This window comes from Cervus canadensis, chromosome 1 (genome assembly GCF_019320065.1).
Source record: "Cervus canadensis isolate Bull #8, Minnesota chromosome 1, ASM1932006v1, whole genome shotgun sequence".
Classification (NCBI taxonomy): Eukaryota; Metazoa; Chordata; class Mammalia; order Artiodactyla; family Cervidae; genus Cervus; species Cervus canadensis.
Window position 1 is genome coordinate 48524118 of NC_057386.1, and position 24037 is coordinate 48548154.

The 24037-nt window shown below is 47.7% G+C and overlaps 1 protein-coding gene and 1 long non-coding RNA gene across 4 annotated transcripts in view; both read left to right on the plus strand.

Annotated features, from left to right (window-relative positions):
• The first annotated feature begins 5392 nt into the window (after positions 1-5392).
• LOC122449559 lies at positions 5393-11620 on the plus strand. The gene is made up of 3 exons (XR_006271972.1): positions 5393-5680; positions 6841-6916; positions 9534-11620. It is a non-coding gene; the product is annotated as an uncharacterized LOC122449559 (long non-coding RNA).
• Positions 11621-22026: 10406 nt separating this feature from the next.
• The window catches only part of TBX4 (T-box transcription factor 4), a 32185-nt gene continuing 30174 nt past the window's right edge, over positions 22027-24037 (plus strand). For 2 of the 3 annotated variants that reach the window (XM_043481406.1, XM_043481576.1), the window contains exon 1: positions 22830-22966. The gene's annotated coding sequence lies outside the window, so the exon portion shown is untranslated. Of the gene's footprint in view, positions 22120-22829; positions 22967-24037 lie in introns of those variants that run through there. The other variant, XM_043481491.1, reaches the window with a different exon arrangement.

Sequence of the window (24037 nt, forward strand, 5' to 3'; positions counted from 1 at the left end):
TAAAAAATAACAAATTTATGTTGCATATATTTTTTATCCCAGTAGAAAAAGGTGAGCCAGCATGTTGCAAATTCATAAAATACCTTTGATCTGAATTTTTATTTTTATGTTTTTATTTTTTTTCCCAGTTATTTTTATTAGTTGGAAGCTAATTACTTTACAATATTGTAGTGGTTTTTGCCATACATTGACACGAATCAGCCATGGATTTACATGTGTTCCCCATCCTGAACCCCCCTCCCACCGCCCTCCCCATCCCATCCCTCTGTGTCATCCCAGTGCACCAGCCCACAGGACTTGTCTCATGCATCCAACGAGGGCTGGCATTGATCTGAATTTTTAAAAGGTTCCTCTCCTTTTGAGTGGAATTAAGTGGAGTGATGGCTGAATTTCAGCCCCCATTTAGTTCCTCAACTCAAAAGATTCACTTGGGTAATCAACAACCTACACAACCATACATGGCAACTGTGTGCTGGATTTCATATCTATGTCTCCTTCTGATTGGTCAAAATCATGTTTGGTCCTCAATCTGTTATCTGATGTATTTGCCATCTCCCCCAGTTTGTGACACCTATCAAGCTGATGCTTGTCATCTTCCATATCATTGAGTAAAAAGTCAAACTAGGTGGACTCCTGTGGCTCCTTGGTGGAGACTTCCTGCCAGATTTGTACTGACCTGTTAATTAGCACTCTCTAGGGGTGACTGTCCAGCTGCTGTTGGTCCTACTTGTGCCTCTGGATTGAAGACACACTGTTATGTTGTACCAGCCTCCTTTCTTACTGGTCTTCTCATTTGTCCTCAAAGATTTCATGAGAACTAGATGAAAGTCTTTACTAAACTCCGGAGAGAGGCTATTTCCTTCATCTGTCAGTCTGTACATCCTATTACAAAAGAACTTCGGCCTGCCTGAATCTTTGAAGCGGGTAGGATACTACAGGGCAGTTGTTTCCAAACTTGCATCAGAATCACCTAGAGGGTGATGGCTGGGCTCTTCCCAAAGAACGTTAGATTCTGGATAGAGCCCCAGCATTCTCATGTCTGGTAAATTCCCAGGTGATGCCAAGGCCACTGGTCCAGGGACCACTTTTTGAGAACCACTGATGTATGGGGGGATAAGGGCAAAAGCTCTGGAGTCAGGTAGACCTTAACCTGTTTGAACCACAATTTATTTGAAATAGAAATAATAATCTTACCTAATAGGGGAACTGTGGATTAAAAAGGTAATGTATAAGAAGACCTTGCTGGAATTTCCCTGGTGGTCCAGTGGTTAAGAATCTGCCTTGTAATGCAGGGGATGCAGGCTCGATCCCTACTATCCCACATGCTGTGGAGCAACTAAGCCCGTGCTCTGCGATTACTGAGCCCATGAGCCACAAGGAAAGATCCTGCTCGAGGCAACAAAGATCCTATCTGTGGCAACTCAGACCAGACACAGTCAAATAAATAAAGAACACCTAGCGGCCTAGCACCTAAGTGATAGTGACATTTATATTAATGTGCCTGGTAATGAATCTGTGCTGAGTGCTTTTCTAAACTGCTCAACCCCATGCTGGGGCTGGAGATGGTCAGTTACTGGCCTCAGCTTTTCCTGGGTCAGTTTGGGCAATGGGTAGGTTTCAAAATTTGACGACCTGAAGACAGTAGATTGATTATCTAAGGAAGAATGGGGAGAAGAGAATAAATTCTTCGAGAGGAAGAAAGGAGGACTGGCTAAACTGGGAGAGGACCCCTCTGCCCCTTTTGCCTCTTAGCTTGTCATTGGTGGTGCTGTCAAGATTTTGCTTCCCATAGCCTGTTCCTAAATGCCAGGCCAGGAAAGTGGCTGCCTGGCCCACCCAGACTCACAGGCAGGGCAAACCTCTTCCCCAGGTGGAAGAGACGCCCGAGGCAGCCCTCAGCTGCTGGCCAGCCTCACCCTGAGCACCCTCATTCTTAACTTCTCTGGGTCTCCCACCCCACTCTTGAGTTGCATGTTTCAAAATCACCATGTTGCCTTAACTTCTCTTCCCAGATTTTGTGTGGGGCTCTGCCTAGCTCTTCTGACTCAGTGGGAGCTCCCAGGCTCAAGGGTTAGAAGAACTCATGGGCAAAGCCAGCTGGCAGGGGATTCACTCACCACCTCTGTCCTCTTCCCAAGGGGAAGAATCTCCCCCACCTCCACTCCCCCAAGCCCTGCAAGGAGAAAGATGTCCAAGACCTCCAAGAACTTTAGGGGGACGCCTGCTGCATCACCTGTAAAGTGATGCAGTGACTCTGGGGCTGGCCTGCTTATCTGCTGTGCAACTGTGACCATGCTAACGAAGTGCCTGGTACCACCCATGATTTTCTCACTGCAGCCAGTGCTCTCACTTGCCTCAGAACTGCCAGGGGGATTAAATGGGAGCATTTCCGTTTGGTGTTTAGGACAGATCTTGGCATATAGGAAACTCTTAACAATATTGACTTTAATGGGCTTCCCTTGTGGCTCAGATGGTAAAGAATCCACCTGCAATGCGGAAGACCTGGGTTCGATCCCGGGGTTGGGAAGATCCCCTGGAGGAGGGAACGGCTACCCACTCCAGTGTTCTGGCCTGAAGAATTCCATGGGCTCTATAGTCCATGGGGTGGCAAAGAGTCAGACCCAACTGAGCAACTTTGACTTTCACTTTCATTTTATTACTATTATTTTATTTAGCTTCTGGGCCAAAGTTTTTTAAATTCTTGGTAGTTCACCTTTTGCAGTGGATTAAATTGTGTCCACCACTGCCCTGCAAAAGAGATAACCAAATCTTATCCCCCAGTACCTGTGAAGGTGATCTTACTTGGATAGGGTCTCTGCAGATGCAGTAAGTTCAGGATTTCAAGGTGACATCATCCTGGATTTAGGGTGGGTCCTAAAGGAAGGTGGGGTGGGAGGGAAGGGGAGGGAGGAGGCCGGAAGGATTTTCCGTTAGAGGGAGTGTGGCCCCACACAACCGTGATTCCAAACTCCAGCCTGTAGAACCATGAGAGAATCCATGTCTTTTCTTTGAGCCACCAAGTTTGTGCTACACTAATATAGCTTTCTTTCTGATTGTCCAGAAATCTTACCCAGACTCACTATCCCCTGAGGGGTCTGTCCACATTTCTCTCTCCTCCCAGTGGAAACTCCCATCTCTTAGGGAAATTTACCTTGGTGTTAAGTGGGGGAAAAAAAAAAAAGATAATTTAATTTAAAAGTCTTTCCCTCAGAGCTATTAAAAAACGTTCCCTCGCACACCTGCATTCCAAATGAAGCCTTCTTGGTGGACTGTGGTCTGAAGATCTTTGAGGCTCTCTTGGCCTCCTTCGCTGGGCTGGCCCCCTTCCACAGAGGCCACTTCTGCCACGGTGCTGACCATACTGAAAGGTCATGAGAGCCCTCTTTGTCCTGGCTGTCTTAGCCTGTAGTTCAGGCTTGGCACATCACCATCCTAATAAATATTTATTGACTTAACAGATGAGGGAGGGCTTTTTCTTGTGTCCCTACTCCTGGCAACCTCTACCCCAGTCCTAGAAAATTCCATGAGAAATGAAAACATATTTCCACACAAAGACTTGAACACAAATGTTTATGGAGGTTTTATTTACAACAGCCAAATCTGGAAATAATCTAAATGTCCATCAACAGGTGATTGAATAAACAAATTGTGGTAATATCCATACAATGGAATACTACTCAGCAATAAAGGTGATACATTTACCCATCAGTATGGATGAACCTAAAATCATTATGCTGAATAAGAGAAGCCAGACAAAAAAGAACACATACTGTGTGATTCTGTTTACATGTAATTATAGAGAATGCCGACAAAAGCCCATCTACTCAAAGCTATGGTTTTTCCAGTAGGCATGTATGGATGTGAGAGTTGGACCATAAAGAAAGCTGAGTGCCAAAGAATTAATGCTTTTGAACTGTGGTGTTGAAGACTCTTGAGAGTCCCCTGGTCTGCAAGGAGATCAAACCAGTCCATCCTAAAGGAAATCAGTCCTGAATATTCATTGGAAGGACTGATGTTGAAGCTGAAACTCCAATCATTTGGCCACCTGATGCGAAGAACTGACTCATTGGAGAAGACCCTGATGCTGGGAAAGATTGAAGGTGGGAGAAGAAGGGGGGCAATAGAGGATGAGATGGTTGGATGGCATCACCGACTCAATGGACATGAGTTTGAGCAAGCTCTGGGAGTTGGTGGTGGACAGGGAAGCCTGGTGTGCTGTAGTCCATGGGGTCGCAAAGAGTCGGACACGACTGAGCGACTGAACTGAACTGAGCTACCCACTCTGCCTCTGGTCAGTGAGAGTCCAAGTTTACCATCTTCTTGCCCTCCATCGCCAGACCTCACCTGTTTGCCAGAAGTACCCCTGAGTCTGGTTGGCTCTCCCCTTATTGGTCCATCCTGGGAAAAGCAAAAAACAGGGCTCTCTACTTTGATCCCACCATCTTTCAGAAGGGCAAAAGTTTTTTTTTGAGACTGCAGTATGGACCATATATATGTATCTTTTGATGAGACAGTGTCTGCTGCTCTGGCCTGCCCTCACTGTGTGTGGTGGGAAGGTGGGTGTGTTGGGCGGAGAGGCCACAGGAGACGTACCAGGGCTATGAGCACCCCTGCTCTGCAAGCTGCCATCCGGCTTTCACGGGCAGAGCCCCTGCTCACCAGGAGGCTGTGTGGTGCAGAGACAACATTCAGGAAGGGTCTGTGTCATGGCCAGAGATGCCCCAACGCCTCGGGTCAGCAGCTACACCCTTCCCCAGAGCCAGCTGAATTCTTCCCCAGGACACCGGAACTTTGGGTCAAGGACTGAGTTAAAGTCTTAGCTATAAGATGATTGCTGTCCTTTCTTTAAGAACAGGCCACAGAGACCATACTTTAAAACCCCCAAATTAGGACATCACGTTCTGATAAAAAATTTGTGAATCGCTGACATGAAAATTTGCTTTGTTGTTGTTGTTGTTGTTCAGTAGCCAAGTCGTATCTGACTCCTTGTGACCCCATGGACTGCAGCACACCAGGCCTCCCTCTCCTCCACTATCTGCTGGAGTTTGCTCAAATTCATGTCCACTGAGTCGGTGATGCTATCTAAGCATCTCATCCTCTGCCGCCCTCTCCTTTTGCTTTCAATCTTAAAAGTATACAAATCAAGTCACAGTTGGTTACATACTGAATAAATAGGAATATATTTCTGGAAAAGAATGTAATCAAGGCGGACACTATCCTCAGAACCCAGTGGTTGTCTGTTTAGGCCAGTGTTTCTACATGAGGGTGATTTTTGACCTCCCTCCCAAAGGACAGTGGCAGTGTTTGGGGATATTTGGGGTTTGCATAACCTGGAGTAGGGGATGCAAAAGGCCCCTGGAAGGGACAGGACACTGCTGAGTGAGCCGCAAAAACAGGGCCGCCCTACTACAAGGCATTATTTGGCCTCAAATGTCAACAGTGTGAGGTTGAGAAACGTTGGTCTAGACTGCATGTGCAGTCTAGGGGGCTGCACGTGCGGACCCCAGGGTGTCCATCCTGCACGGGTGTTTCCTCCTGACTTTGGTCCTGTCTTTGACTGGTGGAGTCCGAGGGAGAGGCTGGGGGCCCCCCAGCGCTCCACAGCTTCCTCTTGTGTTGGCAGAAGCAAGAAGACCACCGCCTCTGAGGAGGTGGTCAAGCCGAGCACAGCAAGCGACAGGTAAGATCTTGGGTCAGCATCTCCCATCACAGAAGAGGGTCCAGGGCAGAGATCCCCCTGCAGCCAGGGAGCAGGCAGGGGCCCTGGGTTCTGAGGGAGACGCTTGGCTTCTAGCGCTGCCTGACTCTGCGTCTGGCTGGTTCCCTTACCCTCTGTGCCTCGGTTTCCTCAGTCCCTCCTCTGGGCATCGGTTCCTGCCCTTGCCCCCCTCACAGGGTCTTGTAGTGGGAGGTATTGCAGACAGTGGTGACCGAGGTGGTGGCAGGGGGGAGGAGGGTAACTCTGGGCAGAGGATGGAGGGTGCAAGCCACCCGCTGGGCTGTGCTGGGGCAGCAGTGGGAAGGATGGGGAGCGACCGGCATCATGGTGCGGGCGGCTGGCAGTCTTTCCTCCATGGACTCTGCTGTCTTGCAGCTTTCAGACCAGGAGTGGTGACGGGGGCAGGGGGTGGGGGGCTTTGCAGGAGCCCTACGGGAAACCGGAAGTGTGCCCAAGCCACTTGTGCTGTAGGAAGTTACCAGGCAGAGAGGAGCCGGTAGACGGGCTCCAGGTAGCTGGCCCAAAGCAGACTCAACAACCACATGGCCTTGGAAACGATGAACATATATCCACAGCTGCTGCTTTGAGTCCTTGAATTTTTAGTTGCTTGTGAAGTGGTATTGCAATCTTTAGATGCCTTTAAGCTTTTCTGTACATCTTTTCAAAGAGTGTTAAATCTACATATTAATTTCTAATTTTTATAGATAATTATTTCTTCTCTATGTTGTATATATTAGCAAACATTTGAAATAACTGCCGTGTCCAACAATAAAGTATTTATTTATCAAAGCAAAATTAGTATATAACCACAAGGATTTGTGGGAAAAACTAGATGTTCACACACACACACACACACACACACACACACACACACAGAGGCATGAAAAGATACCATAGCCAAGATTACTGATTAAGAAAAATTAGAAAAGTTTTGTAAGCAGGGCAAAATCTATCCAAACTCCAAAATTTCTTAAAACGGGTGTGTGTGTTTAGAGGAGACAGTAGTGTCTAATGATCATACTGGCTGCCCAGAAGTTAGAAACAGACCCTTATTCACCAGCAGTGTGACTCTTCTGCTGTGAGTCATCTTCTCCCCATTTTATTTTTTTCATTCATGGAAGGTGGATGATAATGGTCGGATGTCAAAGGGACCCAGGAGCCAGCTGAAAGAGCTCCCAATGGCCAAAATGCAACAAGGTGAGTGACAAAATAAATAACAGAGCGTTGGATCATAACCCAAAGTACCACATGAATGTCGGAGAGGTTATACTGATATAACTAAGAGATTGAATAAATAAATAAATTGAGGAGAATGGAGAAATCTACTGTGAAGAATTTCAAATAACGGGATGTAATGCCCCTCCCTCCAAGAGGGGAGCAGAACGCCCCACTCCTAAAATGTGGGCTGAGCCAGTGCCTGCCTTCTTCCCGACAAAAGCAGAGAATGTCACAGTTGAAACCTGACAAACACTACCTCACCCAAGTGATCAAGGTCAGTATCATTAGTGATAAATCATCTGGGTAACACGTCCCTCTGATAGGGTGTGATGAGAAGGGCGCTTCACCTCTGAGGGTCTCCTCACTTAAACCCACAACCCTAGTCTAATCACGAGAAACACATGAGACAAACCCCAATCAAGGGGCAGAATCCACATGACTGACCAGCGGTGGCATGAGTTTTAAAGAACCCTGCCTGCCAATGCAGGAGATGTTAAGAGATGCAGGTTTGATCCCTGGATTGGGAAGGTCCCTTGGAGGAGGGCATGGCAACCCACTCCAGTACTCTTGCCTGGAGAATCCCACGGACAGAGGAGCCTGGAGGGCCACAGTCCATGGGGTCGCAAGAGTCAGACACGACTGAAGCGACTCAGCACGCACAGTCTTTAAACCTGCCAGGCTGTCAAGCACTGGGAAAGCTGGACTGTCTCAGCCAAGAGGAGCCTCAGGAGAGATGATGACTAAATGTGAGGTGATATGCCGGATGGGATCCCGGAGCAGAAAAAGGACAGGAAGCAAAAACTAAGGAAATCTGAATCAAGTAGGGTAGTCTTTATTTGGTTAACAATGTATAATATTCACTCACTAGTTGGGACAGATATACCATATTCATGTGGCGTAAGATGTTAACAGTAGGGGAGACTGGAGGTGAGCTATCTGGGATGTCCATCTTTGCAACTTTGTTTTTCTGACCTTGCTGGGTGACTTGCAGGATCTCAGGTTCCTGACCAGGGATTGAAGCCGGGTCACAGCAGTGAAAGCCTGGAATCCTAGCCACTAGGCCACCGGGGAACTCCTATTGCAACTCTTCTATAAATCTATTCTGAAATAAAAGTTTATTTTAAAAAGTGGATAACAGTGTCTACATTATGTTGATGTACCCACTTAGGGAATTCATAGTTTACATTTACTTAATGTAATGAGCTAATGGAGGTGTGTGCGTGCATGCTTGGTAGCTCAGTCTTGTCTGACTCTTTGCGACCCCATGGACTGTAGCCCGCCAGGCTCCTCTGTCCATGGAATTTTTCAGGCAAGAATACTGGAGCAGATAGCCATTTCCTCCTCCAGGGAATCTTTCCAACCCAAGGATCGAATCCTCGTCTCTTGCGTTTCCTGTATTGGCAGCAAATTCTTTACCACTAGCGCCACCTGGGAAGCCAGTGTCAAGGATTTAATACATGGGCATATGATAAGTGTTTAAAGCTAGCTACTGTTTATCATTATTGTTCTTATTTCTATTTTTGTAATAAAAATAGCAAATAAAATATAGAAAATAAAGCAAAAAATAGCAAATAAAAATACAAATAAAAATATTTGTAATAAAAATATAATTTTTCTCATTATAGAAAAATTTACAGATGAGTCAAAGGAAAACATAACCCACAAAAGAACAAAGTAGAATACCCACAACCCTACCTTCCCTGGGGCAACTACTGGTCACACCTTCCCATGTACTCCTGCTGAGATGTAACAAATTTTTTCTAAAACTTGGATCACACCACTCATACAATTTGGTAACTGGTCATGATTAAGTAACATTTCTGTTGTTCCGACTCTTTGCTGTTACAAGTAGCCAAGAGCACAAGTAATGAACTAAATATTAATTGGAAAGGGGATAAAACCCTGAAAACATTAAAAAAAAAAAAAAAACAACCCAGACACCAATGCTTGTATATAGGAACAAAAGGCACTCAATGGTTCATCAAAATGACCCTCATCTGAAAAGCTGATGACTGACTTTTCTAGGTCTATTTCATTAAAATTTAATACATTAAAAAATAATTCTAAGAAAGAAGTGAAGGGAATATGGTAGACTGTTGACAGTGGTTAACTCTTCTGTTCCCTCTGCAGCCTGCTGTGACTGGCAGATTTCCTATAAGGCAGATATTTGACTCTAAAGCAGCAGCAAGGGACCATGAGTGATTGGATCTAGTCTTTTTCAGTCAAGTGCTATCCTGCCTAAATCACTGGGTTCACTGATTTTCTTTCAAGTAAATCTATTTACTATGTAGTGTTCTAAATGCTTTCCCAATATTTAATGATCTGATGACATAAATGGGTATTATTTTGCTCATTTTATGGCTTCCTTGGTGGTTCAGACAGTAAAGAATCCACCTGCAATGCAGGAGACCCAGGTTTGATCTCTGGGTTGAGAAGATCCCCTGGAGAAGGGAATGGCAACCCACTCTAGTATTCTTGCCTGGAAAATTCCAGGGACAGAGGACCCTGGCGGGCTACAGTCCATGGGGCTGCAAAGAGACACAAGTGAGAGACTAACGTTTTTACTTTCTTTCTTTTTTATTTGCTCATTTTACAGATGAGGAAACTGAGGCCCAGCGAGGCTAAGTTACCCAAGGTAATACCCAAGGCTCCAAACTCTTGACCGCTGCACCCAGGATGCCCCCAGAGCACCTCTGGCCAAATTGCAGAAGCCAACAGCCTGTCCCGTGCTGGCAGAGAGGCGACAACGGCACTAGGCCTGGCTTCCAGGGTCTGGCTTCTAGAAGCCATCGGACTCCAGAAGTCTGCACAGGCCACTTCCTGTTTGTGTGACTTTGGGAAGATCTCTTTACTTTCCTGAGCCTCAGTTTCCTTATTTATAAAAAGGGCATGATGATCCCACTTCCTCCGTTTCTACTCCTCAGGGCTATTGCCGGCTCAGGCATGGAAACTGTCAAGCGTGCACATAGGCAGGAAGTGGAGGAGGGAAGGGGTGCAGAGTGAACAAGATGCAGGGAGGCAGCGTGCGGGCCATCGTGAGAGAGCTGTGTTCAGGGGACTTTGGGGTCTGAGGAGCGGGGTGGGGTGGGGATTCAGAGTTAGTCTTGGAGGCTTTACTGTCAGCTGGCTGAGCTGGGATGGTAGCCACAGTGAGGTGGGAGGGCGGGCTGTGAAGGAGAGGCCACCGCAGGGATCCAGGACCACAGCAGGCTGTCTCCAGCTTCTCAGCTGAGCCCTAGGCTCCTCGGTGAGTCTGAGAAAGAGTTCCCCAGGACAGGCCCTCCGGGTAGGAAAGGGGTCCAGTGGGGTGTAGGGACTTACTGGCAAATTTTTGTCAATGTCCACAAGAGGGAAGGATGATACAGGAGGCACGCATTGAATTGCTCTTTCCAGAAGCCCCCAGGAAATCAGAATACCAGCTTCTCATTTGATGGGCCCCCCCCCACCCCAATTCACCGCAGCCAGCTCATCTGAGCCTCCAACAGTCAGGAGGGAGGTCGACTCTTCTCTCCCCTACACTCCATCTGCTCTTTCTAACATCCTCAGTCATTTATTCTCCTCTGTGACACTCTTGTCAGTATTTTACACTATACTGACCTCTTCCTTGCTCCAAAAAAGTTCTTTTTCTGCCAGGACTGCACTCCTTCTTGGCCAACCCTTTAACCGATTTTGTAACAGGAGAGAAAGGGGCAGGGCACAACTTTGGAAAGACTGACATGGCCCAAGGACACAACATAAACCAATTAGAATCAAACGGGACCAAGTTGGCAGACAAGACCAGGCCTTGATCCTCAATCAGCAAGTGAAATGACACACCCAGAGATGCCATGCCAGTTCCAAGGCACTGTTAAAGGACCAAGGAGTGGGCGGTGGCCCAAATCCTGGAAATCTCCGCCCCTTCCCCAAAATAGTTGGAATAATCCTCCCACTCATTAGCATATGAAATTACCCAGCCTACTAACCGAACCAAATTTTGGGCCACACTCGTTCTCTGCGATGGTCCACACTCTGTCTGTGGAGTGTGGTTCTCACTGTATCTGAATAAATCCACATCTTACCTATCACTTTGTCTCTCGCTGAATTCTTTCTGCAATGAGACATCAAGAACCCAAGCTTCATTAGGTCCTGAAAGCAGGTACTGTGGGTTTTGGCTGGGTTTGAGTCCCAGCCACGTGGGTTCAAGTCCCAAGCAGGGTTTTGGCTGTGTTCAAGTCCCAGCTAGTTTCCTATCTTCTTTTCCACACCCTCCAGATTCTCTTCTTGGTCTCCTTCTTTCCTTTTCTTTCTTTTTGCTTTGAAAGAATTCTCCTTGAGTGGTCTTCTCAGCTACAGTGTGAATCCCCACCATGCACTGATGGGTTCTGAGTCTTCAACCCCCCGTCCTTCCAACTACAGTCCTGGCACAACTAAAACTAAACTCATCTCTGCCCCCACCCACTGCCTCTTCAGTCTCAATGTCATCACAACCAGATAGGGTTCTGCTTTTGGAGTTGTTGAAATGAACCTGGCTGGCTTAAGCAGAGAGAGGGGATTTATTGGAAGGGTGAAGCGACTCATCAGCTCGAAGGAAAGGCTCAAAATCTAGGCTCAGAAGTGACGAAAGTTGGAGCAGCTACAGGGAGCTGAGCAGTGGGTGCAGGTGAATGGCTCCCTCAGGGCACAAAGACTGGAGAATGGAGAATAAGAACGCTACCTACCATGCTGCCAAGGGCAAAGCGGGGTGGGGAGGGATGGATTGGGAGCTATCAGTATTTCATATAGAATGGATAAAGAACAAGGTCCTACTGCATATCACAAGGAACTATATTGAATATCTTGTGAGAAACCATAATGGAAAAGACTATGAAAAATACACACAGACACACACACACACACACACACACACAGGCTTCCCCAGTGACTCACTGGTAAAGAACCCACCTGCAATGCAGGAGGTGCAAGAGACGCGAGTTCAATCTCTGGGTCAGGAAGGATTAAAAACTGCCCTGTGGCTCAGTGGTAAAGAATTTACAGGAGATCCCTGGTCTGGGAAGATCCCCTGGAGAAGGAAATGGCAACCCACTCCAGTATTCTTGCCTGGAAAATCCCCTGAACAGAGGAGCCTGGCAGGCTACAGTTCATTGGGTTGTAAAGAGCCAGACACGACTGAGCAATCGAGCACACATGCATGCATACACACCATGTAACTGAATCATTTTGCTATACAGTAGAAATAAACACAACATTGTAAGACAACTGTACTTCAATAAAATAAAAGAAGAATGTTACCCACCAGGTAGTATTTGTTGAATTTTATTATTATTATTATTATTATCATTTTGGGCCATGCCACACAGCATATGGGATCTTAGTTCCTAGACCAGGGATCAAACTCACGCTCTATACAGTGGAAGGGCAGAGCATTAACCACTGGACTACCAGGGAAGTCCGTTTGTTGAATCTTAAATGAACTGTACCGGTAAGGAAGCTGAGGCCCAAAGAGGATGATTCAGTTCCTTTGCCTCTGTTTTCTCTGCCTTGATGCTCAAGATTAGAATTCTAGGAAGAGGGTATCTAATGTCTTGGCTGGGGATGGGCAGAACTCCTTCACTGAAACTGTTCTCATCCCACTCTACCTAATGACAATGATTCTTTCCTCTACAATGAAACTGGGGTTCTGAACCTGAAAAAGGAGAGTCAACTGTTTGGATACAAAATCACAAATGTCTATCATATTCCTACCCAGAGACATCCTAAACTCTAGCCTCTTTCCTATACCACATCTTCTAGACATCTTTTGAATAATTTCCCTGCCTTCATAACTGGTATCCTTGTTACCATTCCTCACCCCTAAATCTACCCACCTTACCAGCAATCACCTTCAAAAACACAAATCTGATCAGTCCAGTTCTGTTTCCTGCTAAAAACCCTTCATGTCTACCCATTGCCCTTCAATAAAGTTTTTTGCTGTTGTTTTTGCTTGGGTTTTGGTTTGGGTTTGGGGGAGGGAGTTGTGGGGTTTTTCTGGTCCAATTCAACTTTTATTACCTTCATCATATACAAGGTGTGTAGACAATAGCTTTTTTTTTTTTTTTTGACAATAGCTTTTTATCAGCTAACTGTATTGAAAAGATAAACACGGTAATAATTTATGTGATCCAAAATGGGTGAAGGCAAAAGACAAGCTTCCTCTCAATAAGAAAAGTTTCAGACCTAGGAAAAGGACAACAATACTGATTTTTTAAATTGTATTTACTTAGAGGAATTCAGATGGTCAACAAAATTGCTGCAATATTTTGTTTTTGCAGTTATAGAGTGGTATTCAGTAGCAGAACAACAATTATTTTGTATTAATATAAACTTTATCAAAAACAACTGAAGATGAAAAGACTTCCATCCTCATATATAATTAATTTGTGTGGTGCACCAACAAGAGCCTATTTTATTTCTTAGTACTTTTTATTTTTTCCTTATTTATTATTGGCCATAAGACATGTGGAATCTTAGTTCCTTGACCAGGGGTTGAAACTGTGCTCCCTGCAGTGGGAGGTGCAGTCTTAGCCACTGGACCACCAGGGAAGCCCAAAAAGAACCTACTTTAAATTTCCATGCCAATTTATAACCCTCACACTGTATCAGGTTAGCAGCCATTGAAAATACCACCAGGACAGAGCTAGCTAAAGACACATTTGGTAGTGTAACTAATAGGGAAAAAAAAGACACGGTACAGTGTAAAAACAAATCTTACACAGCCTTACATTTCAGTTGTTTCTTAAAAAGGAGTTGTGTATGAGGGAGTTAACTGCTTTATGCTGCTTTGTCACTCAGCTGTGTCCGACTCTTTGCGACCCCATGGACTGTAGCCTGCCAGGTTCCTCTGTCCATGGGATTCTCCAGGCAAGAATACTGGAATGGGATACCATTTCCTTCTCCATAAATGCTTTAACGGCAAGAAAAAAAAAAAAAAAAAACTTCAATAGAACCAATTTATTCATCATCATCTTCTTCCTCTTTCTCCTCCTCCCCCTTTTAATCTTCTTTTTCTTGTTTGTTTTTTTTTTTTTCAGCCTTGATGACTCTCTTTTTTGCTATGTCAGCTTCCTTTGGCTCAGTAGACACTAATATCCTGTCCATATTTTCCCTTCAGCCTTCTTTTTATAAGGCTGCTTGCTTGTCATCTGCTGCAGTTATTCCTCATCTCTCCCAGGTTCTCTGCAACATCACCAATGGATAGGCCCAGATGCTCTCCTTTGAATTTGGGGTCAAACTCAGAATAAAATAAGAAAAAGGCTGAAGGAAGCCTCTTGGGTACCCTTGACCTTTTTTTTCTGTTTGTTTCCCCTTTAAGAGAGACACAGGTTTTCATGTCTCTTTCACAATGGCCCTTGTCTGCCTTTGCCACGTCTTCAAATTTTTCTTTCTCCTTATAGACATGGTCTATTGAAAACTCCAAGAAACTGACTAAAGCATCTGGGTGTTTCTTCTTGTGCTTTTCTTCTTTTTTTTTAAGATTTTTTTTTTCTGTGAACCATTTTTAATGTCTTTATTGAATTTGTTACAACATTAGTTCTGTTTTATCTTTTGATTTTTTTGGCCATGAGTCATGTGGGATCATAGCTCCCCAACCAGGGATCAAACCTTGCATTGGAAAACGAATGGTCCTTAACCACTGGACTGCAAGGGACTTCCCTTCTTGTGCAAATTGGCAAGTCTGCACAAAGAATGCATATGATGACAATTTGCCTCTCAGTTTCTTAGGCTCTCCTTGCTCATGTTTAATTATTTTTCCTCAGCGAGGCTGAGTCACTCAGTACCTGTTGAGCTCTCATTTGCGCTGTCTCTGAGGAGCTCAATGTCCTGCAATTGTTACCTAGATAGAGTAATTAACAGGGTTTACAAGGCCGTTCCCAGACTGTACCTTTCTACAAAGCTTCATTTTCTACCACTGCAGTTATGCTGCTCCTCAAACATGCCCTCTGTACCTTTGTATTGTGCGTGCTTAATCACTCCATTGTGTCTGACTCTTTGAGACCCCATGGACTGTGGCCCGCCAGGGATTTCCCAGGCAAGAATACTGGAGTGGGTTGCCATTTCCTTCACCAGGGGATCTTCCCAATCCTGGGACTGAAGCAGCGTCTCCTATGTCTCCTGCACTGCAGGTGGATTCTTTACCGACTGAGCCATCAGGAAAGCCCCTGAACCTTTATATTGCTTTGGCCAAAACGTTTGTTAGGGGTTTTCATAAGATGGTTAGGAAAAACACAAACAAACTTTTTGGCCAACCCAATACTTGCCCTTCCGCTCTCCTGGGACTTCCTTTTCACATCCTCTATCTCTCAGGATCCTACACATATTCATCTTTCAAAGATGGACTCAGATGTCATCTCCTCATGGAAACTTGTGGAAGGATGTGAGTTAGTTATCCCCTCTTTTGTACTCTCTTCGCATTTAACATGGAAATAGATCACAGCCCTGAGCCCCATTTATTACTGGGCATTTGTTTACAAGTCTGTCTCTCCCACTAGAGTGGGTGGGAGTCATGCACCTAGAACAAGTGACCAACCTGATGGAAATACATTTGGAGGGAAATATGACAAATCAGATTGTGTTTTTCATAGTCTGGGCAGTTGCTAAAGACTGCCCCCGGCAAAAGGCTGATAACCACCTACTTAGTCCCCTTGCTCTTGGGAAAATAGGGTTTAGGGAGAGTTAAGTTAAAGAAGAGGAAAGTCTTCTTGTTCCTGGGTTCTTATAGACAAAAAAGTGAGGTGACTCAGAACGTGTGGATTTGGCCTTTGGAGGCTTTTTAAAAAGAAGAGAGGCTTTATCAGAAGCAAGCAAGAATTCCTCTTGGAAGTGGCCAAATGGCTAAGCTGACCCCTGAAGAGGTTGCCTCTTGAGGAGGCCTACAAGGAGCAGAGGAACCAGCCAGAAGGCTCCAGTGTCTCCAACCATGTACCCAAGGAGCTCAAGGATGTTTGGGGGAGGAAGCCCTTGCTAATTAAGCCTCTACCCTTGAGCGAATGTGAGGCTAATAAGGCGGCCCCATTCCAGGGCACCTCCACACCAAACCAGCCGGTCTGCCTGTTTATTGCCCGTATGGAGATCATTAATGCCTCCTGACACTGGGGTCACTCCTGGGGTCAATCCCTGAGCCCGTTCTGCAAAACAAGGGGAAATGAACTTCCCAGCACATGTGGCTCAGGCTTGGTGGGGAGGGGGGACTCCCGTCACCCCACACCTCCGCTCTGGGAGAGATCAGCACCCCAGGCTGTTGGATCCCCAACACAATCCCTTCCGCCCAGGTTGGGCCCTTGAGAGAGTGGTTGTGGGAAGGGCAAAAGGGAGGCCCTGGTCTGGGCTGGGACAACCCCCACCGAGGCGATCCCAAACGACAGACGGACACTAATCCCCTGGCGACGGGCAGGGGTGGTGTCTGGGAGCTGCAGCTGCAGCTCGACAGGGGCCAGGCTCCAGCCGCAGGTGGAGGGAAGGCGCAGGCCCACGGCCACGTGGGCGCGAGCTGCAGACTCGGCCCCACCTCCCCGCTTCCACCGCAGTGATTGGGCCCCTTACCCCTCCGGAGTCCAAGATGGCGGACGGGGGCGGGGCTCCTGGCCAAGCGAAGCTGCGATTGGTGAGGCGCTGGCCTTTGGACCTGAAAGACGGCCTCAGTAGCCAGTCAGGGAACTCCTGGCGGGGTTGGTGGGTGCTCAGCCGCTTTTACCTCACACTTGGGCATTCATGGCCTCACCAGTCTGTCTTTCAGAGCCTGGAAGGGCCCAAGGTGGGAACCAGGAACCCTTAGATGATCCTCTAGGCAGGCCCTTTCCCGTCTGGGGCCTCTTCCTCGGTAATGACCAGAACTGGGAATCAGCCCCTACCGGCCCCGGGAAGAAGTCGAGAAAGCCCCCAACTAGCTTGGAGGAAATCAATAGGATTATGAGGTTAATACCAGAGCAGGCTGAGTGACAGTTACCAAATAAATGATCCCAGGAGGACATGGCTGAGGTTAAATGAGGCCCAATAAATAAAGGAACGTGTTCAAAGGGGAAACTTCAGAAAATGCAGGGACGTGGGGGTCGGGCCTCTGGACGCCTTCCTGCCCTTCCCTTCGAGGGTTTGTTGATTTCTAGCGGAGCTACGGTCTGGGGCGCTGCCTCCCAGGAACGCACAGGCCGGGGTCTGTGCCCTGTTCAGTGCCAGTGTTGGCATGGCTCCTGAGCGCAGGGCTCCTTGGACAGCTCCATCCACCCAGCCTCGACTGAGGGAATGGAAACTCTTACTATGGAGGTCTGACCGGTTAACAGCCCCAGCGTGCCTCTGACTGCTTAGACCGAAGAAAATGGACCGAGTGCAGCAAGAGGGGTGAAAGCTCGTGAGCACTTTTATCTGTGTGAAATCACTTCATCCTTTCTACTACTCTATGAGGTGGCAGTTATTATTCAATTCATTTTACAGATGAGGAAACAGAGGCTTAAAGGAGATCACGCTCCAGGTCCCTCTGTCAACAGCCTGTTGAGGACATGAGTTCAGGTTTTTTAAACTTCAAATTTCAAGGGCTGTCTGATAGCCTAAATACTCTCTTATTCTTGAATTCTGATTTGTTTCAGTCCCTTGTTCAGAAAAATCCTTGAGGACCCAAATTAAAAGCTGGTTTTGGATAATCTGTGCTTAGGAAGGATGGAAGGGAGAAAGAGAAGGAAAGAAGGGGCAGAGGGGTGGAAAAATTAAATAATTTCTCTGAGTTAGATTTTTTAAAAAATCTAACACAACCATAGCACAGATATACTTTCCTCAGACAGACTGTAAAATAAATGTGTGTTTCAGGGAAGTCTTACCAGGGGAAATGGAAAGAAGTGGCAGTTCAGGAGCATGTAGTGTAAGGGGGAAGAAATTTGTTGGTTTTCTGCAGTGAATCCACCTACTGTTAAGGACTCTGGAACAGGAGATCCAGGTTGCAAAACTCAGATCTGATGATTCATTCTTTTTCTCTGTAGTTCCTCCAGTGAGAGTTTTAGGAGGAATCTGCCTGTATTATTGGTGAACCACTGCCTCTGTCCTCAGTCCTGAGGCGGCTCAGAGCAGCCTATCTCACCCAGGTCCAGAATCCAGCCAGTCCAGTCCCCAGTTCCTTCTAACTGGAAGTTTCCTTATTCTCTTTGTGGGAGAAGGCCTGGGAGGCCAGGGTGAGAGGTCAGGTGTGCAGGCCCGTGCCTGTGGTAAGAGGGGAAGCACCTGCAGCAGCAGCTGCCACCCACTACCCAGTCTCCTTGTTCCATCCTCCAACTTCCAGAGTGAGCTCAAGCTCCTGCCCCCACAGTTGTCCTGAGTTTGATAATCCCAGTGGGATGTTGGCTCGGGAATCTGGAACCAAAAGTTGGGGCTACTGGGTAACAAGAAAGCCACAGGGGACAGGTAAATTCCCTGCTGCCTCACCCATTCTTTTTTCTCTTACTAAGGATCCCAGGCCTTAGATCATAGCACACACAGAAGAAGGAGTGGCTGGGAAGAAGTGTGGAGGGATTTTGTTTCCTGGATTGGAATGAGAAGGTATGTGCATATACACAACAACAGATAAAGACACTAAAATGTGTATCTTTCATTATGGAACACCCAAGGACTCACTCAGCACTGAGCTGGGACCTTTGCATATATCTCAGGAGTAAGACTGTAAGTAATAGAGAGTCAGACTAACAATGATGTAAAGAAATAGAGTTTATTTTTTCTCACATTACAAGAGCAGGTTTCCCTGCTCAGTGATGGCATCGGGAACCCAGGCTCTTTCTTTTTGCTCTGATATCCTTAGCACATTGGCCTTCATCCTTTTTGCCTCAAGGTCTCTAGAGCGTGAGAACTCCAAGGATCTCATCCACAGGCGAAAAGAAGACTGTCTTCCTTTTTTTATCAACAAAGCAAAAAATTCCCCACACCCTATCTCCCCTCCAGTCTTTCCCTTGGGCCTCACTGGCCAACATTGGGTCACATGACCACTCCCAGCTCTGAAAGAGACTAGGAGAGCAGGAAATAGGATTTCCATGATTGGCACAGAGCAGTGGTTCTCAACCTTGGCTCTACTCTCAGAGATTCTGACTCAGTTGGTCTGGGGTGGGGCTTGAAGTTGGTATTATTAAATGCTCCCGAACCTAGGATTTTCTAAAAAATTGTAATTGCTTTTCACTACCGTATGGTGCCATTTCAAGTAATCATCTTCAACCAAACCCACCCTAGGCTCTGAACAAGCCACCTTATGGTATTGACTAGGATTCTCCAGATTCTCCTGTAGCCCCTGCTCCCTTTGGGACTGATCATATAGGTGATGAATTAGTACGTTTTTAGGTTGGTTGTTTGTGAATTTGCAGTTAGTAACTGGTTAGCTAAGCAGCTGGCTAACTAATAGAATGCTTAGTTGGCCTTTCCTCTTGTTTATGTGTCTGGCACATAGTAGGTACTTGATAAATATTTCTTTGGGTGGATGGATCCATAAAATGGAGATTAAAAATAGAGTTAATACAGCATCAAATGAGAAAGTAGCTATGGAACCATTTTGTAAATGAAAAGACAGTGTACAGATATAAGAATAAACATTTATATGAGAATCTATTAATACTTTAATGTTTAGGGCCAAGGTAAAGTTTTCCCCCCATTCTTCACCAAGGAAATAGTGTTTCCACATTTCTGAAATGGAGAACTATCATTTTGCCCTGTTGGTAGTAAGCCAGAATTTTCTCTCAGTTATAGCAACATCACTTAGTGATGGCATATATTCTTTCTCCTTTTTCCTCAACCCTACTTTGACCTTCTACTTGTATTATTATTAGCTTATTTTGGTTATAAATCACCTCAAGACTTTTTGAGAAAGAGGTGGGGTAAAATATATTTTAAAAATACTTGGGAACTAACCTTTATTGTCTACTTACTACATGCAAGGCATTTATATGTACTGACTTACCCAAATCTCACAATTTGCTAGTATGTTGGTGTGCACGTGCATGCTCAAACACTCAGCTATGTCTGATTCTTTGCAGCCTCAAGGACTATAGCCTACAGGATCCTCTGTCCATGGAATTTTCCAGGCAAGAATACTGGAATGGGTTGCCATTTTCTACTCCAGGGGATCCTCCCAACCCAGGGATTGAACCCGGGTCTCCTGTCTCTTGCAATGGCAGGTAGATTCTTTACGACTGTGCCAGTTGGTGTGATTATCCCCTTTTTATGTAGGTGTCAAGGGACTTGTTCAAGGTCATACAGCTGCTAAATAGTGAGCCAGGACTCAGAGCCAGATTTCAAAACCTTGGACAGCCTGACACCAAACCTGAGACTCTTCCTCTAAGTAACCCAAGGTTGTGTTACTTAGATACTCGGTTATGATCGACTTAGCTCAGCTAGTTGAGGAGAGTGTTTGTACTTTGAACTCCTCACATCTGTCCTGGGGGCGGCGGGGGGGATTGGTCTTTTTCTCTTCTCCACAGGCCATTTATCAGCAAATACTATACTTCATAAATTGTAAACTATTCTATTACTCTATGTACCACTAAGAAAAATAAAACTGCTACTTAAACTATGACACACCATTGATGTTAAGATGCATCCTAATTTAAGATATGTCAAAATGTGAAAAAATGTGTTTCTTAGAATCAACAAAATAATATATTCCATTCTAGTAATGGAGAATTTGCACATATAACCTCTCTCCTTTTCTTCCTCAATTGCTGACTGATTTGCCCCTTCCTTTTAGTCACCAAAACCTAGCCTGTCTCTTCCATATCACATTTCTCCACATCATCATGAACTGGCCAATTTTAATTTAGGTTATCTCTCATGAGTCTCCAGAAAGCCTTGAACTCCTAGGAAGTTTCCACTCTATAGCTTCTCTAAAGAGCTACATTAGATGGTCTCATTATGAACTTCCTCCATGACTGTCAGGAAACTCTTTCCAGGGTCTGGCCTACCTCTGGTCTTCCAGTGGTACCTGGTGATTGACTGCCCTCCCTGTTCACCATGCCACACAGGAGTTGCTTGGTTAGTCCAGATGCTATTTACCTGCCAGGATTTCCCTCCATGCTGTTGGAGAGGACATGGGAGGGAGCTTGGGCACAGAAGCTGAGGAACGTCATCCAGTTCTCCCTAACACAGGAAACACGACTCCCCAGGCATCTCCTGAAACACCAGGGCCTTCCCTGTCTCTACTTCAGGAGGAGGCACAATTAGGGGAGGATTAAGCTTCTGCACCTCTCTCAGACCTTTCTTTCCCTTCCTGGTTTAGGACTCCCTGACCAGGGCCTGCTCCAAGAGAGGAGTCATGAAGGGAAGTTGGGGCATCAGGCTCTGGTACTGTGGCGGGGAGACGGGGATTCTTGGGCATTGGGCCCGCGGTGGAGCAGCATCACAGGCTCCTGACAACGGCAGCTGGCGTTTCTTGAGTTGGTATTCTCCTTCCCGCTTTGTGTGCAGGGGGGTGGGGAAAGCCTTGATGCCCCGCTCACTATCTCCTAGCATTATAAAAGGGACGGAGCCATCCAGCAAAGGATTTTCCCTGTCCTGTTCGAACCCATGAATCTGCTTTTGAGGTCAGAATCTGGAAAGGAACAGAGGCTGATTGGAGAGCGCGCTGGAACACCAGCGCGGATACAGCCCATGCTGAGAACTGAGGGGCTTATCTGGGAATTCTAGTGACCAAGGACTCCCGGGCCTTTGCACATGGTGGGCAGGCTGGGCATGGGCTGAGGTCCACATGAGACTGCCTGCCCGTGCAGCTGCAGGGGCCTGCGGGGAGGCACAGACAGACACGGAGACGTGGAGATAAGTGAGACAGAGGCCGGGCAGGGAGGTCTAGGCGGCGGAGGGGCACTCACTTCCGAGACCCAGAGGCCGGCTGGCTCGGTGCGAAGCCGTCTGGGCTTCTTAGACTGGAGCAGGCTTTGGGCTTCCTCTTCAGCCCTCCGGGATCTCGGGGAGCTGCTGGCAGAGTCCTGGCCCTAGGCCGCAGTTTCCCCAAGAGGCTCTGCCAAGCGCTGGCACCTCGGAGCCTGGGCCTGGGCTTCGATTCAGGCCGGCGCCGCACCTCCTCGCCGCCGCCGCCGCCGCTGCAGACCCGGGCCACGGGGCCTCCTCCCCGCCTGGGCGGAGGGCCTGCCCTCACCCGTGACCCCCGCGGCCGACTGCAGCGCCCGCTGCCCGGTGGCCCGGACGAGCGCGGGCCGGTGAGCAGCGGGGTCTGTCCCAGACGAGGCCGGGGCCTGGCCGTCGCGACAGGGCCCGGGGCCCGACCGCAGGCGCGAGCGCGGGCCGGAGCGCGGAGGTGTGAGAATGTGTGGCGGGCATGGTCGGGAGCCGCCGTGCGGGCCGGCGGGGCGCGGGTGCGCGGCGGGCACGGCCCCGGGAGCGGGCTCGGACCGCGGCGCGTGCGGGCGGGCGGGCCCCGCGGCCCGCGGCTCCGCGGAGGGCGGCCGTCTGGAAGCGAGCCCCGGCCCCGCCGACCCCGGCGTGCGGCGTCCCGGGATGCGGGCCGCGCCGCCGCTCCGGGCCGGCCAGCCGTCCCGCTTGTCGAGCCTCGGGTGGGAGCCGCGCGGCGGAGCCGCTCGCCCTCTCTTCCTGCCCCCTCTAATCTAAACCATGCGGGGCTCCCAATCCCGCCCGGGCCGGCCGGCGGGGCCCGAGGGCCGCGGAGAGGGCAGCGGGCCGCGCGCTGGGGGAGCCGGCAGCCAGCTCGAAGCTCGGGGTCCCGGGGCCGCGGAGCCCGGAGACCCCGGAGCCCCCTCCCCGGGGGGCGGCGGGCGCGGACTGATTGACAGCGGCGACGTCAGCGCGGGGAGGGGGGCGGCCCCGGAGGGAGGGAGGAGGGGAGGGAGCTGAGGCCCCGAAGTGCAGCCACAGAGATCAAGGGCCCGCTCCAGAACCGGGATGCGTCCGGCCCCGAGGGCGCGGCGGGCAGCGGGACCCTGACCCAGCGGCCCCGAGTCGGAGTCCTGGCTGACCCAGGCTCCTCGGACCCGGGCTTGCAGTGGACCCCGGGCCGCGGGCACCAGCGCTTGCGGCAGAGCAGTTAGGGTGAGTGAGGGTCCCAGCGTGGGTGGGGGTGAGCAGGGTGTGCGGGACAGGGGCCACCCGAAACCAGGGTGAGGCTGCAAGGTGGAGGAGGATGAGCTGGAAAGGGGACGAGTAACGGGACCGGGGTAAGAACCTCGGGGGCGGTCAAGGCGGCAAGAGGGCGGCGCGAAGTGTTTTCCGATCTGGCTGCCGCCTCGGCCCGACTCCCAGCGGTCGTGGCTCAAGACCTCCTCTCCTCCGAGCAGCCGCGTGAATTGGGTCCAAGGACCCAAGAGCATAGGGAGGACAGTGCCAGCGCCAAAGGAACAAGGTTAGGATGAGACAAGCAGAGCGGTGGTCTTGAAATTGGTCTTTGCAGAACAAGGAAGGCCAAGAATGAGGGCCCGGTACTTGGCGAATATCGATGTGGAAATGTGTGTGATGAGAACACTGGACTTTAGAGCCTTTGACGCAACAGGGTCGTCAAAATTAAAGCAAGGAGCATCATATATAAATAATGATCCATGATCAAGAATTACCAAAATATAAGCCATTACCCAAAAAGCAGGGCTAAACGGCATAACTAATAGAGTACTCCGGACTTTAAAACAACAATAAAATAATAGTCATTCTCAAAACGAAGTGAAAACTGTAACCCCAAATTTGAAAGAATCATAGACAAAGTGATGGAACAATGTGAGAAGCATGTTAAAATCAATAGCAATAGAATAAGAAAGAGCAATAGTGTCAAAATGATAAAACCGTAGGAAAAAGGTGAACAATGAAAATACTAATAAGGGAAATACTAATATTAGTATTGACAGAATACTATAATTTATTATTGATACTATAGTGAATTATTAAAATAAATGTTAACCAAAATCTTAAGAGCAATAGTACTATAAATAGACAGCAACAAGAATTGCTGGAGTAATATGACAATTTATGACCAAGGTTTTAATAGTCCCAACAACATTATAAATAATGATAGAGTAATAAGAAGTAGTGTACCAATGTGATGAAAAATAATCAGAGTATTAAGAGCTACAGCAATATGACAAATTATGACAAAGTAACAAGAAGTAATGATGT